Source organism: Engystomops pustulosus, chromosome 1, assembly GCF_040894005.1.
Source record: "Engystomops pustulosus chromosome 1, aEngPut4.maternal, whole genome shotgun sequence".
In the NCBI taxonomy this organism is placed as follows: domain Eukaryota; kingdom Metazoa; phylum Chordata; class Amphibia; order Anura; family Leptodactylidae; genus Engystomops; species Engystomops pustulosus.
The window spans coordinates 156,134,528-156,148,506 of record NC_092411.1 but is presented as its reverse complement, the minus strand read 5'-3'; positions in this window follow the sequence as shown (position 1 = coordinate 156,148,506).

Genomic DNA, 13,979 nt, shown 5'->3' with positions numbered 1-13,979 from the left:
TATACTTTTGGAGGGCCAATTTAGTTGGAAGTGACTTTATAAGGCCTACATGACAGAAACCCCCCACAAATGACACCATTTTAGAAACTGCACCCCTCAAAATATTCAAAACACCCTTTGGGAGTTTTTTTCACTCTACGACTGATGACTCATGATGGTGAAAAATAAATAAAAGGGAAATTACAGAAATGTAATTTTGTCTTACAATAAATTCATTGAACACTAAAATTTGCACCTTTACAATGGGTTTAAAAGGAAAATGCATTTTACAATGTTTGGTGGAATTCCTCCTTAGTATGCCAATACCCATTGTGTTATACGGGGGGCACTTGGAAGAGAAAGAGTGTTCTTTTGTTTTTGGAGGACAAATATGGCTGAAAAAGTTTTTATGTCAGGATGCATTAAGAGAGCCCTAGTGGTACTAAACAGAGGAAAGTACACCCCTTGAAAAATTTAGCAAGATGTAATTTGTGTATTTGCCCCAACAGGTGTTTGATTCAATTAGGCCCCAAAAAGGAAAAATATGGAAATTTTCTCAAAAAAGTTACTTTTACCCCAAATATTTGTAAGCCACAAGGGATAAAAGATGAAACAACCCACAGAAATGTGTAAAACTATTTCTCCTGATCGTAGAATTGCTCCACTTGTGCATATAAAATGTTGTATGGGTACACAGTATGGCTCAGAAGGGAAAGATGGATGTTTGGCTTTTCAAAACAATTTGATAGAAATCCTTTACATGTGTCAGGATGCATTTGAAGAGCCCTAGTGGTACAAAAAAGAGGAGAACCGCAACAAGTGACACCATTTTGGAAAGTACACCCCTTGGAGAATTTAGCAAGGTGTAATATGTGTATTTGCCCCTACAGATGTTTGATTCAATTATGCCCTAAAAAGGGAAAAAAATTACATTTTCCCCAAAAAGTTTGTTTTACCCCTAATTTTTTTTAAGCCACAAGGGAAAATATATGAAACAACCCACTTTTAGCCCTAATGTTGGAAGCTATAAGGGATTAAAGATGAAACAACCCCAAAAGTGTGTACTACTTTTTCTCCTGAGTATAAAATTGCCCCACACGTGCAAATAAAATGTTGTATGGGTACACGGTAGGGCTCACAAGGGAAAGATGGACGTTGGCGTTTTAGAAGCCAAATTTGACACACATCCTTTACATACATTTGGAGAGCGCTAGTGGTACAAAACAGAGGAGAACCCCAACAAGTGACACCATTTAGGAAAGTACTCCCCTTGGAGAATTTAACAAGATGTAATATGTGTATTTGCCCATATAGGTGTTTGATTTAATTAGGCCCAAAAAAGGAAAAAAGGTGAACATTTTTCTATAAAGGTCATTTTTACCCCTAATTTTTTTAAAGCCTCAAGGAATAAAAAATGTAATAACCCCCAAAAATGTGTAAGCCTATTTCTCCTAAATGTAGAAGTACCCCACATGTCTATATAAAATGTTGTATGGGCGCATAGTTGAAGGAAATAGTGATGTTTGCCTTTTAGAAGCAAAATTTGACAGAAATCTTTTTCATGCATTTGGAGAGCCCTAGTTGTATAAAACAGAGAACAACCTGAAAAGTGACCCTAATTTTTGAACGCACACCTCTTGGAGAATTTAGCAATGTGTAATATGTGTATTTGCCCCTACAGGTGAATGATCCAATTAAACCTTAAAAATGAAAAAGGTGAACATTTTCCTATAAAGGTCACTTTTAACCCAAATTTTTGTAAGCCACAAGAAATAAAAGATGAAATAACCTCAAAATGTGTAAAACTATTTCTCCCGAGTGAAGAAGTACCCCCCATGTGCATATAAAATGTTGTATGGGGCACAGTAGAGCAAAAAAGGGATGTTTGTTTTTTAGAAGCCAAATTTGACAGAAATCCTTCACATGTGTCAGGGATGCATTTGGAGAGCCCTAGTAGTACCAAAACAGAGGGGAACCCGAAAAGTGACCCTAATTGTTGAATACAAACCTCTGGGAGAATTTAGCAAAGTATAGTATGTGGTGTAGTGTAATACACATGGTGAAATGAGCATTTTAAACATACAGGTAGTTTCCAAATATGATGTGTAATGGATGCACAAGATGGAAATTTCAATTATTTCTGGAAAGTTCAGTGCCCATTATGTGATGCCTGTTATGTGGTGCCCATTATGTGTCACCCAGTTTGTGCCACTGTGAAATGTCAGCTCCCTGATTAGGAAGCCACGTTTCCTTATTTGAGAAAGACCCCACATGTGATCCTAAACGCTAGCCAAAAAATACTGCAGGGCTCTGGAATGATAAAGCACTTGGAATATAAATAAATAAAGAACTTGGAGATATATAAAGGATCTGTTAACAAATCCAGAGGCTTGGAGAGGAAATAGTTTGCAAATGACATCTCACAATGAAATATTCGAGGAGCATTGTGATCAATTTGAGTTGTTATAATAATTCCTTTTACCGAAATGAAAACAACAAAGGTTGGGCGTGAATTGTGAATCCGTTGCGTATAAGGAGGCGGAATATACTAGGAGACCAACAAAAATTTTGTCACTCTGGAGTTTTCGCAGGTCTCTTAGTAATACAGTCATGGCCAAAAGTTTTGAGAATGATACAAATGTTAATTTTTACAAAGTCTACTGCATCAGGTTTTATAATGGAAATTTGCATATACTTATCAGCTTAACAGCAATTAATTGCAAAGTCAAAATTAACTTTTTCCCCCAAAACACATTTCAACTTCATTGCAGGCCTGCCTTAAAAGGAGCAGCTAACATTGTTTCAGTGATTGCTCCAGTAACACAGGTGTGGGTGTTGATGAGGACAGGGCTGGAGATCTGTCATGATTAAGTAAGAATCATACCACTGGACACTTTAAAAGGAGTCTTGTGCTTTGTATCATTGTTTCTCTTCTGTTAACCATGGTTATCTCTAAAGAAACACGTGCAGTCATCATTGCACTGCACAAAACTGGCCTAACAGGGAAGAGTATCACAGCTAGAAAGATTGCACCTCAATCAACAATCTATCGCATCATCAAGGAATTCAAGGAGAGAGGTTCCATTGTTGCCAAAAAGGCTCCAGGGCGCCCAAGAAAGACCAGCAAGCGCCAGGACCGTCTCTTAAAAGTGTTTCAGCATCGGGATCGGGCTACCAGCAGTGCAGAGCTTGCTCAGGAATGGCAGCAGGCAGGTGTGAGTGCATCTGCACGCACTGTGAGGCGGAGACTCTTGGAGCAAGGCCTGGTGTCAAGGAGGGCAGCAAAGAAGCCACTTCTCTCCAGAAAAAACATCAGGGACAGACAGTCTGCAAAAGGTACAAGGTGAGCGATACCACCAGTCTTGTCTCATGCCAACTGTAAAGCATCCTGCAACCATTCATGTGTGGGGTTGCTTCTCAGCCAAGGGAATCGGCTCTCTCACAGTCTTGCCTAAAATCACATCTATGAATAAAGAATGGTACCAGAATGTCCTCCAAGAGCAACTTCTCCCAAACGTCCAAGAGCAGTTTGGTGATCAACAATGCATTTTCGAGCATGATGGAGCACCTTGCCATAAATCAAAGGTGATAACTAAATGGCTCAAGGAACAAAATGTAGAGATTTTGGCTCCATGGCCTGGATACTCCCCAGATCTTAATCCCATTGAGAATTTGTGGTCAATCATCAAGAGACGCGTGGACAAACAAACACCAACAAATTGTGACAAAATTGAATGTGGTTTTTGTCCAGAAGTTGATTGAGAGCTGCCAGGGAGAATTGCAGAGGTCCTGAAGAAGAAGGGTCAACACTGCAAATATTGACTTGCTGCATTAACTCATTCTAACTGTCAATAAAAGCTTGTGTTACTCATAATATGATTGCACTTGTATTTCTGTATGTGATAAAACATCTGACAAACATACATAAAAACCAGAGGGCAACAGATCATGTAAAAATATAATATTTATGTCATTCACAAAACTTTTGGCCATGACTGTATGTGCATTAAAGGAATCTGCACTGTCGCATTTATAATCAACAAATTTTGCAGTCAAAAAATCCACTTATTATCCAACACATACAGGAGCCATTGTCTGCTGCTGCTGTGGCAGTTAGAAGCTTTGATTGGCTACTGTTCTGCCACTGGTCATTAATATGAGCTCTGAGCTTTGATTGGTTACTGCAGGCAATGAGCATAAGACACTTATGTGTGAAGACACGCAGGGAGTGTGAGTGACAGAGAGACAGACACAGCACTGCATGCAAGATGCGCAAAGAGTCCATGGGTTCCGCACTGAGAGGGCACTGAATCTCCATATGACCTGGAGCATGGCATCTCCAGCAGATGATTTCTCTCAAGGTGGGTCTGAAGGTCATCTTGGGTGCATTCTTGGCCTCGGAACTTCCTTCATGAGGGGACTTGGCCTTCAAAGTCACTTCGGGCACACCAGTAAGAAGAGGTCCGAGGTCCTGGGTCCACTAAGTCATCTGCGGTCTAAGGATTCCCCTGTGCAACCCAGTATTGCACTGGCTACTGGAGTGCATGAACATAGAGGTCCATCACCACACGCTCCACCAATTTTGCTGGCCAACAAACATCCGGCTGTAGCCGTTTCTGGACACAGTGCAGAACATCGAACAGTTGGGACCTTGGGGAATTGTCCCTCTTGTAACTCGAATGGTGCACTCTCTGAGCTTGGACCATAACAGTTACACCAAGGCATGCCAGGATCTCATGGGGAAATGGGGAAAAGACTTCAGCTCATTGCTCTGCTGGCAGTCTCTCACATTCCGCAACCCTCTCAAAGAGAGTAAGGAAGGCTTCCACGTCATCTTCTGGTGTCATTTTCTGCAATGCCTCACGTACTGCTTGTACTGCTCACGAGCAGCTGGTTTGTCTCTTGCTGCTGGGAGCTGGTCTGCACCAGATGCTTAACAAGGTCCTCATTTTTCCTCTGTGGACTTTTATATCAGCAGCAGCCTTAACCCAGGACATGCAGTGTTTTAAAGGGGAATGCTGCCCACATCCGAAACACCAATTGTAGGGGTGCAACTCAAATGGTAGCCTTTAGAGAAGCCCCAGGCAGCCGTCTTTCAGATGAACAAAACACGTGTCTTTAATTTGGACATAAAAATAACAGGAAAAGGGCTTGCTCCATCCGGCAAAATAAAATCTATAGTCCATATGACAAATCTCAGTCCATGTCATTAAGCACAGTACACATTAACAGGCAGAGTACCGTACTTCACTTTCTCCTAGGTTATGAGCACCTTTTCAGTCCTCAGACTTCCCCACACAGCAAGGCCCAGCTCTGGTTCTGGCGTCCACTGAGCTATACAGACAAGTAGGTATCAGACGATCCTGACACAGTGGCATTACATAGGGCTGTAAGCTATAAGCCCTGGCCTGGAATGTGGGAGAAGCCATCCCACCCAGCACTGTGACTGCTCCAAAAAAAAAACTTGTCCGGGATAATCTGCATTGCAGCTATGCTAAAATAACAAAAGTGTGTCCATGGCTAAACACCGCTGACACCAGCAATACTGATTTTTACTGGACCGAGACCAGTCACGGCGGTGATACGTCTCTACCGTCCACCACGACACCTTGTGCCTTCCTACTACTGACATTGCTGACATGACTGGCATTCCGACTCTTCATGGCTCCAGGATGCTGTTCAAGTGGAGAAAGTTGAATCACTGTTAAATAAGTTTCTCAGCTCTCCCTCTATTTCTGTTTAATATATACAAGTTATTTATTTCTCTGGCTGCTGTGGCTGACCTGATAGTCCAAATACAATCACCTGCTAATGGGAAACATGTGGCTGCTAAGGGAGTTCAAAACAGGCTTCTGGCACAAATTAAGTCCCCTTCTCCAAACACCTTGCCTCCTTCTTAATCTCGTTAAGGAAATCAGGGTGTGGGTTATAGATATATCACATTGCATAAATACTGACTTCTGTTCAACTCATTTGGATTCACCTTTACAAGACTAATAATAAACACCATTCATCTACCATAAGTTGAATGTGTGCATGCACCAGTAGTGTGTATTGCCAATACTACTCTACAAACAGTCCACCTGATGTATGCATGGTGTTGCAGGTGTTATGATGTGAATGTTAGGCTACACTTCTGTTTGGCACATGTAGCCAGGTAACACCATGTTGAGGCTCTGTTTATACGTGGTGTTTACATTGCATTTTGAAACACAATAAAACAGCCGAGGAGAGATTTGCCTAATTACATTGCTGTCAAATGTGTTGTTAACACCATAAGTGACATGAATAAAAGTATTACTGAATAGACCAGTGCAGAGTCCACAGTTGTATTCTGCACCAGATAAATCATGCTAGATGATGTATCTTGAGGATTTTAGAACGATTTATACTTTAGACCAGCTATTAGTTGGTCTACTTTAAGTTTGAGTTTTCTGGTGCATGGACTGAATTTTCTGGCACTTGGGTTAGGCCTTGTCCAATTTCTTGAGGCTATGCCCCCTTTTCAAATAAGTTGGAAACGTCCCTGAAATTGGTCTAAGACCCTCCATAAAAGTGGTGCATGGAGTTTCAGGAGGAAATTACTAGACAATTTTAGCAAAGAGTGGTTGATGAATCTCTTCCATTGCTGATTGTTTATTTGCAAACACAAATGTTATCAGCAATGTAATTAACCCTTTATCACAGACCCTTTTCAGCTCAATGACCAGACTTGATTGTTCAAATCTGAAATGTCTCACGATAATTGGTTATAACTTCGGAATGCTTTAACATATCTAGGTGATTTTGAGATTGTTTTCTCAAGATACATTGGGGCTCATTTAATAAGGGTCCGCGGAGAGCATTTTCGTCGGGTTTCCCAGAGATTTCAGTTTTGCGCCACATTTAACGGGAGATTTTGGCGCACATGATCGGATTTTGGCGCGTTAGCGACACAAATCGGGATGCTGGCCATCGGACAACCCGACAGTTCGTACTACGCACAGGATTTAACATTTAGAATTGTGTCGCATGACACGCACTTACAAGCACTGGGAAGAAGAAGGTGAACTCCGGACCTCGGCAGGGAAGCAACAGGTGCAGGAACTCGGGCGCACAAGCTTCGTGAATTGCGCCGGACTTCATCTTCGTCGGACCATCTGAATCGGGGATTTACCAGGTAAGTAAATTTGCCCCATTGTACTTCATGATAATGGTAAAATTTAAGTCATAAGTTTTGCGTTTCATTCTGGAAAAAAATGAAAATTTCGCAACATTTTGGGAAAAATTTTCATTTTCAAAATGACAGACAGGAAGTAAAATTACTCCAAAAGCTAGATAACTAACATTTCCGGAATGTCTGCTTTATTTTAGAATGATATTTTATCCATCCTCTCCTTTTTCTAGGATGTTATAAAGCTTAAAACTTTAGGTGCGATTTTTCAAATTTTCATGAAAATCGCCAAAACTCACATTTTGAGGGACAACTCAGCTTCCAAGTAACTTTGAAAGGCCTAAATCATAGTAAAATACTATAAATTACCCAACTATATAAAATAAACCCCTCAACGAATGTAAAACAACTATTAACTATTGACTCTTTTTGGAAAATACATTCATTTCGGCCAAAAATGACACTTTCATGATGACTAAAATGATAAAAAGGTTTGCAAAGTTTGATTCCCAATTTTTCATAAGTGTACTGATACCCCAATTTTTCATAAGTGTACTGCTGTATGGGCGCATGGCCGTGCATAGGATCAAAGCAGCTTTATTCAGAGCAGATTTGTATTATCACATTGATACAATGTATAGATAATTAATTTTGGGGGTCTATAGCTTATTCATGTGATTTTATTAAGTATTTCAAGGGGGAAAAAAACTAATTTATCCATTTTTATTTTGGATCTGTTGTACTTTTTTTTTCCCCTGCTCACTGTAACGTAAAAAAAATACTTTATCTTTATTCTCTGGTTCACTACGATTATGGTGATACATAATTTGTATAGTTTTTCTTATCTTTTTTCAATTTTACTGAGCAAAACCAATATAAGAGACAATTGCATTGTTTTTACTATCAACATTTTTTAGGGGCATAACTTTTGTATTTTTTTGTTGACAGGTCTAGTCGAGGGATTATTTTTTGCGAAAAGAGTTCTTTGCAGTCGTATCATACAACTTTTTTTTATCACTTTTTAGAACATTTTTTGTGAGGGTATTTGATTAAAAATGTTTTTTTTAACATCGTTCATCGAGCAGGTTGAATATTGTTTTAGATTCATATTACAGATTGATACGGACGCAATGATACCAAATATGTACTTACTTGTGTGTTTTTTTGTGTTGACATAGAATGCCGATAGGATGGTCATTGAGGGGTTAAGCAAATCTCTTCTGCTCTGCTTTTGTATAGCGTTTCAAAACACAATGTAAATGCCACATGTGAATGCAGCCTAAATCACTGTCGTACGTGTAGAACATTTGGAAATATATGGAATTATTCAGATATAAAATATAACTTTTAATTTATTAAAATAAAATAGTTAGTAGGTCTTGCCATTTGTTGAATAGAACACAAAAACATGCAGACGTATGCCGTCTACAAAGCTGTCAATGTTGCCAGCTTGGTTGGTATATTGGTACTTAGCAGGAAAAGTATGATTAATGCTCTAATGCCTTACTGACTGAGATTCTTTGTAAAGTAAATACTGGCTGCCTCATTCACTTATCTAATAGTCTGGAAGTTTATTTCCATGCCAACTACTGTTTCTTACTGCAGCTGGCTGGGGTATGTCATCTTAAGTATCAACTTTGAACTTGGGGTTATTGATCAACACGCTACCTCTGAGCATGTCGATTTTAGAAACCCTTTCAGCATGCTTGCTTCCTTCAAACATGCTGGCTCAGTAGTTGCTAGAGCCTAAACTCTTAGGAATCAGTAAAGTAACCCCATGTTCAGAGTTGGTGCTTTGTAAAACATACCTACAACCAGCTGCAGTAACAATCAGTAGAAGGCTGGCATATCAAGGTCAAGCCTATTAGATTAGTGAAGGAGGCAGACTGTACTTCCTTTACCAAAAAGCACAGTCAGTAAGACATTAGAGCATACATTTACATTACAAGACATAGCCAGAATCCAACCTGATCATGATGAGCACAAGTAAACCAACCAACCTGACACAGCATACTGCTGTGTGTGTCTAACCGGTGGAAAGACCTAGTAGCTATTTTAGTTGAATTAATTGTTATATTTTATCTTCAAAGAATTCCATTTTCCCAAACACATACGTCAATAAATCAAATTGTAATTAGTGTGGATAAACACATTCATCAGTACTAAGTCAATAATTAAAACTGTAACACAATGTTCAGGCATTGTAACCACTGGCCACTGGAAACTAAATAAATCACAGCCCTTAATACTGGCTGTGCCAGAAGTAAGAATTGTTGTATGACAATGTGAACAGATAACGGTGTGTTACTGGACCAGTCACATACTGTCCGTAACATACTGTCAAAGTTGTTTAGATTGGCTACAGTGACAGCACAGCATGGCCAACATCTACTATCTGGATGTGCTGAATGGTTTTAAAAACTAGCTTCAATCTGTTGATGATTGAAAGCATTAACAATAAAAAAAAATGTTGAATGGAATGTTTCTTACTGTGTGTCACAGTGTCGAGGACTCATTCCAGGAATGTTAAAGAACATATCAAAACCTAGGAGATTAAACATGGCTTGATATACATAAAGTTCCCCTCTGTTTCCCTCTGTCATGGATACCGGAGCCTTTCAATTATGCTCCCTTATTGGCCTAACTAAAGTGATCCATTTAGTGGATAGGAAGGGGGCTCACTCATTTGATAATTTTCTATTTTTCTATTATTTTCTATTATTTTTATTAATGTCTTTTTAATTGTGGTGGGTTATAAAAACATATGTTCCCTGATTCCTTAGCCTCTTGTTTTAGGGGTTGTGGGCAGGAGGGCTCTACTTTTTTACATATTTGGTGGATCTGCTCAAGACATCTTGATTCAGGTCTATGTGCTGATATTCAACATTACGCTTTTCATTTGCATAAGTCACCTTAGGAGGCTCTCTTGGGGATGGAGGATACCTGATCAAATATACTCAAAACTGTTTTTTAGCATCTAAAATTGGTAATGTGCATTCATGGAAGAAGCCCTTTATTAGCAAAGACTTGGTGAAGCTTCAACTCTCTTTGATCATCACAAATGGCATCCGATCATGACAAAAGGCATCCCAGTTTAGTAGGTCTAGCATTTAGTGTGGAATAGAACAATACTATAGCCATAGCTACGAACACCAAAATATCAGAAGCAAAAAATAAGCCAATGGCCACACCGTGCATTTTTTTCCCTTCAACACCTTATTCAGTACAACACGACCAGGGGCGTAACTAGGAGGGGCTGAGTCCCATAGTAGATTAATGGATGGGGCCCCTCTTCTCCTTTAAAGAACATTGGCCAAACTTACTTGGCTTATGCATTTTATAGTATGAGGAACAGGTTTTCATAACTTCAAAAAATGCAGCATCTGTCTATTGTCTATCTGTCTACTATAAAATATGCTAAGGGGCCGGAGGCCCCTGACTAATTGAATATGCACTCCTCCACACTCTGAAGTTGAGCCTGGTCCTTCCCTCTGATTGTAAGGCAGCTGGTGACATCACAGGCTGTGTGCGGATCAGCGGGTGGGTCCAGACTCAACTTTAAAGAGTCTGGGCTTACATATTTCTTTGGAGTCTTCGGAGCCAAAAGTTGCGCAGGTGGGGCATATTTAGCATATTTTATATGTTTTCTTTTCAGCAGTTCTTGAAGTTACCAAAAAATGTTCCTCAAAGTATAAAATGCATGGGCCAAGTAAGTTTGGGCAGCCAACCATTATAAATTCTACATATACATAATTGTACACATGCTCATACAATCACACACGTTTATACAATCATATATGCACACATTTATATACTTGTATACACAAACACAGGAGGAATATTTACTAAGGGCCGTGTGCCAATTTTCTGTGGGACGCTGCATGTTCTTTTAGGTGCAAACTGCTTGCACATGTATGAAAGAACTGTCTGCACCGCAATTGTGGCACAGCTGCATTGGTCTTCATGCGACTAGGGGACGTTCTGGAGCTCAGATGGACCATGCGGCAAATTTATATTGCAAAGTCTGACAGAATTGTGTTGCACGTTCAATTTTAAAGGTGCACCAAAAAAAAGTGGTGCACTCTGACGGAGCTGTGCAGGGAGTGCCAGCTTCAAAAAGAACGGCACCAGAAATCCTGAATCTGGCACCTCCTGCACAGGCAAACAGTTTTTAGTAAATGTGCCCCATAAAGTTCTACACTCATACACACACTTATATATACACTTTGGCAAACAGGCTGCTGTGCTGAGTGGGCAGGTGTGCTGAGCAGGCTTGCTGGCAGGTGAGAGGGGTGGCTGTGTGGGTAGGCAGCGGGTCCATGTTACTGCTGGGTTGTGATGGGCCGCGAGAACGGCATTAATACATTTGTGTTGTTGGCTGTTGTTACACCACTGAACACAACCCTTGGCATTATGTATCTATAGGTAAATGGAATGAACACATAGCACAGACTGTAGAGTAAATGAAATATTCTTTATTGTGGAGTGCCTTTAATTTTCCCTGCATATATTAAACTAACCATGCATCAAACAGCCATCAAACACCTGACTTAGGGTGTCACATTCTAGTTTTCTGGGGTAGATTAGATGTGAGTACAAAACAATATAAAATATTTAATTTACTGTACGGGTTATGTTATGTGTTTGTGCTATTTCCCTATTGATACATAATACAAGGAAGGTGTTGAAGGGAAGAATTAGCATGGTGTGAACGGTTGCCTATTTTCTACATCTGATACTTGATACCAGAATAAACACCTATTGCTTCTGTTAAATTCTGAGAATATTCCTCTACAGTTTTTTGGTGTTCGTATCTACAGCTATAGTGGTTTATTGAATTCCACCTTGAATGCTAGTTTTATTAGTTTTATGTCTGACAACTTCCTTGGATCAGTCCAAAAAGTAGAGAAAGCTACAGCAGATGGAATAGTGGATGTGTAAGAACATAATAATTTTTTACTATTACTTCCGGTTTAGTAGGTGTCTTTCTTTTCCAGTTCCAATTACTGTCTTTGGGTCACTTTTGGCTAGGTATTGTTTTTTTTTTCCACCTACAGGCCTTTTGGCTGGAATTTTTATTTGTCAAGTTTATTTTATCTTATTTCCATACTACTTTGTATGATTGGACATGTGAAATCTAAGATGTTTTGTGGCAGTCAATATCTAGTCTTTGAAAATTCCTTTAACCCCTTAAGGACGCAGCCATTTTACAGCTTAAGGCTCAGTCCCATTTTTTGGATTCTGACATGCGTCGCTTTATATGGTTATAACTTTTGAACACTGTTACTTATCAAAGCGATTCTGAGATTGTTTTTTCCCCACATGTTGTACTTCATTTTAGTGGTAAATTTGGGCTGATAAGTTTTGCGTTTATTTACAAAAAAAAGAAAATATGATGAATTTTCTAAAAAATTTGCCATTTTTGAAATTTGAAATCATTGCGTTTTCAGGCAGATAGATTTACCACCTAAATAAATTGCTGAATAACATTTTCCATTTGTCTACTTTACATTTTCACCATTTTTGAAATGTTTGGATAATTTATTTTGATGTCACGCGGCTTACAAATAGAATATCGCTTTTCCGGATTTTCAGAATTGACTATTCTGGGGATAAATACAGTTTTGAATGAAAATTTACATATTTAGCATCAAAACCCCCTATATAACCAACCCAATTACAAATCTGCACCCCTCAAGCTATCAGAAACAGATTTTACGAAGATTGTTAACCCCTTGAGATCTTCATAGTAATTACATCAAAATGGAGGCGAAATTTAGAATAGTCAAATTGTGCCGGTTATACGTTCATTTAGCCTTAAAATTGACACATTTCCAAAAGATAAAAATACAAAACCCACCATACAATTTGTTCTACAATTTCTCCCGAGTGCAGAGACCCCCCACATGTGGCCGTGACTTGTTTTATGGGCACACAGTGAGGCGCAGAAGGGAAGGAGCACCCTGCAGCTGCCAGGATTTTACTTTCCTCATTGGCCTCTTTTGAAGGCTGTAAAATTTTCGCTTTTGCGCTATTAGGGCCATGTGACGGCATTTTTTTTGCGGGATGAGATGCTTTTTCCAATGTTACCATTTTGGGGTTGGTATCACCTATTGTTGAAAATTTAGGAACTTCTTTTTGAGAGCAGGAGTAGAAAAGCATCAATTCTCTACTGGTTTTTTTACTTTTTTTTTTGTGGGGTTCACCGTATAGACTAATAATCATATTATCTTCATTCTATGGGTCGATACGATAACGGGGATACCAGACATGAATATATTTTCTTGCGTTTTACTAAATTTGTAAAATAAAACCCTAATGTGGGGAAAAATCTATCATTTTTGTATTGCCATCTTCCAAGTGGCATAACTTTGTTACGTTTTTGGCTATGAAGCTGGTTGATGGCTTGTTTTTTGCGGAACACGTTGTACTTTACACCAGTATCATTCTAGAGTACATATGTTTTTTTGATCACTTTTTATAGCATTTTTTGTGGGATTGTATAGGTAAAAATCATAATTTTTGGAGGGTTTATAACAGTTTTCTTTTACGGCGTTCATCGTGCGGGTTCAATAATGATTTATTTTTATTCTACGGGTTGTTACGGACGCGGTGATACTGTATATGTGGGGTTTGTGTTATGATTTAGACTTTTTTTTTTAGTTATATGTCTCTTTATATGTTTTGGGGCTTTTGGGCATTTTTGGTGATTTATTACTTTATTTTTTTATTGAACAATTTTTTTTTTTACTTTTTCACTTTTTCCACCATGGGAAATGAACAAGCAATCATCTGATTGCTTGTTCATAATAATACCCTGCAATACTCATGTATTGCAGGGCATTAT